Source organism: Aulonocara sp. 'chitande type north' Nkhata Bay, linkage group LG6, assembly GCF_057382095.1.
Source record: "Aulonocara sp. 'chitande type north' Nkhata Bay isolate Kocher_YH1m ecotype deep benthic linkage group LG6, A_spYH_male_GT1.1, whole genome shotgun sequence".
NCBI classification, from domain to species: Eukaryota; Metazoa; Chordata; class Actinopteri; order Cichliformes; family Cichlidae; genus Aulonocara; species Aulonocara sp. 'chitande type north' Nkhata Bay.
The window spans coordinates 10300159-10303261 of NC_141349.1; positions in this window are offsets into that span (position 1 = coordinate 10300159).

Below are 3103 nucleotides of genomic sequence, written 5' to 3' on the forward strand. Positions count from 1 at the left end.
ATGAGTGTTGCTATTTTTAATTGCGGAGTGGAAGACCTACTGTACTTGTTGTTTAGTCTGTGATCTGAATGATGAATTTAACCAAACTAATAATTATCATGTACATGTACATTGTAGCCACAGCCACCCAGGGGCGCACTGACAGAGGCGAGGCTGCCGGACACTGGCGCCACCAGTAGGCAACGGGGGAAGTATCTTGCCCAAGGACACAACGACCGAGACTGTACAAGCCGGGGCTCGAACCAGCAACCTTCCAGTTACAAGGCAAACTCCCAACTCTTGAGCCACGATCGCCCCATTATGTACAGAAAGATGATGAAATCCTCTTTATTTGAGAAAGTGTCCTTAAACTATTTTTCCTCCTTCTTACTGAGTTTCCGAGCTACCTCTTTGTTAAGTGAATAAACTATTTGAACAAGAAAGATATCATGGCATTTATGATGATACTCTCTGTGTGTGTGTGTGTGTGTGTGTGTGTGTGTGTGTGTGTGTGTGTGTGTGTGTGTGTGTGTGTGTGTGTGTGTGTGTGTGTGTACGCTCAGCAGAGGGGAGGTCAAGGCAGGAGCTGAGTTGACCTGGTACATCAAGTTTGGATTTGCCCAGTTGTTGGTAAACAAAAAAGATTTAAACTTAAAAGATTTTGAGTTCATGCACACTGGAAAAAAAAATCTCTTCATCACAATCATTTGTTTAAAAATATGGCTGTTTTACTGATCTATGGTTATTATTAAAGAGGAAGGAAAGAAGAAGAGGAAGCCTGAGCCCAGGTTCTGTCCATTTTCATAACAAGTGACAGCACAGACATCTGAGCTTTTTCGTCATAAAGATTGTGATGTGAAGCATCAGCAGGTAAAGTGTCGTTAAAGTGTCACTTCAATAATGCTGCTGGCAGAAAGAAGTGTTGACACATACTAGCTTTGAATAAAAGGCTTAAAACACAAACAGTCTAATCCTGGGTGTTGCTTTTAAGCTTAAAGAATATAATAAGTTCTAAGACAATTCAGTTTACTTCTTACTGTCCATGTTGTGTTGTGGTATTTACTTTATTATGAATGTACGCTACTTTGTTCTAGCGACTGTAAAAAATAATTGTATTCATGAAATAAACTAGACTTTCACAGTCTGCATCTTCCACAGTTTTCATGCTTTTGTTCACTCCAAGTTTGACACAAACCCACAGACAACCAGAGTTAACTATGTGAAGCAATCACAGACACTGTAATGGCTGATTTTTCTAATAAACACAATCAGGTTAACATTAAGGTTTAACATTGAAGGAGATTTGTTCCATAGTCACAGTTATACTTGTATTTCCTTTACTTACATCCAACACTACTATGTTCTGTTTCAGTCCAGGTGCTGGCAGTTTATCCTTTGTTGTTTGGACAAATAAGCTTAAAGCTAAACCTTCATGTTTTTGATGGGAAAGTTTGTTAAACCATTGCTCAACTTATGTCTGCACAGAGCAGATAATTATGATGTACTTGTAAAAAGACTTGATAAGCAGGTCACAGCTGAATCAAGGGGTAATAAAAATAAGACCACGCGGTCTCAGCACGACTACACATGCAGTGGGTTATCGCACACATTTGAAAGGCTCATTGTGTAACTCAGGATGTGACCCCTTATAAAGGAGACAGAGAAGTTCTGTTGTTCAGTCAAGTAAAACCTGGTGAAAGCGCAATTCTAAGACTCTGGTCGTTGCTTAAGTGTATAGATAAAAAATCTTTTTTTCATGCATTATTTTCTTACTATATTAGTATAATCACCAAATCGATCATTTCGTATTTATCTCCTGAAACGATCTACATTAACTTTTCTATCCCTAGAAATGTGTTTCCAGAGTCCCAGGTTTAGTGACTTCCTGTCCACCATCACATTAGCTGAGTAGTTGTCAAATTTGAGGGGAGCAGAGAAGATCAGACACCAGTCAGCAGGTCAGAGGCCATCTCTCATTTTACAAATCAATCGCTTGATTTATAAATGGAACAAACACCCCATCAGACCAGGTAATGACCCATTATGAGACAACAGCCGTCTGAGAGGAGATGTTCTGTATCACAAAACATGGGAAACAAACAAACTCTAGGCATTCTGAAATATATAAAGCTCAACAAAAAAACAAAACCATATCAGATCCTGATGTAATTCATTTTGTTGTTGTCTTTATTAGTCATTTAAAAAGGTCTAGAAAAAGTGTCCAGGAAGAGATTCTACTATTTATGCAGCACTGCCCCCGTGTGGCCACAAAGACACACAACAGCTTCATTTCTCAGCCTGTTGCCTTCTTTTTCCTTCATGATGTAAACAGTGAATGAACTGAAAGAAGTCAACCCATAAACTGTTAAACTGATACAACAGTCATGATGATTATGTAACAAGTTGTAGTTGACTTTCTGGTGGTGGTTTTGGTATACAATTTAAAAGCCATTTTCTTTTATAAATACACCATACACTTTGTTCTTGACCATTTCTTTTCCTCATATCCTTAATGGACAGTGGAGGAACACTACATCTAGCTTCTGTTTAACATTTATCCAGGCGCCCCCACACTGTACCTCTACAGAAACCAAGGGAGAGAGACAGACACACAAAGATTTCCACTTGAATCTTGATCTCAAAATAGAAAAAGTTTTATCACAAAATAATTACAAGAGCACAAATAAAAACCAAAGACAAATGAAATAAAAGGCAAGGCCCTGCGACTGAACACAGCACATCTTGCACCTTTAAAATTCACAAATTTCACTTTTCTTTGTCAGTCTGTGGTATTAAAAAAATCTCAACATGATGACCAATGTTTGACCTTTCACCTCTAGCATGGTTTTCTCTGGATTTCAATCTGGCCACTCCAGAAATGACATTTATCAGTGTATGTACAGCATCCATTTTTGGTTTAGACAGTCTGACACAGACCGTCTCCATGGCAACCTCCGAGACTCTTCTTTTCCTAAAAAAAAAAAGTCTCTATATGACCACCAACAAACCTGTTACACCATATTTTTTCACCAGCTCACCTTTGCTGAAGGTTCTCATACAGCTCTGTCCTCAGAGCTCAGCTGAGGAAGCCCCTGCAGCAGCTTCTCCACGCAAGCTTTGTTAC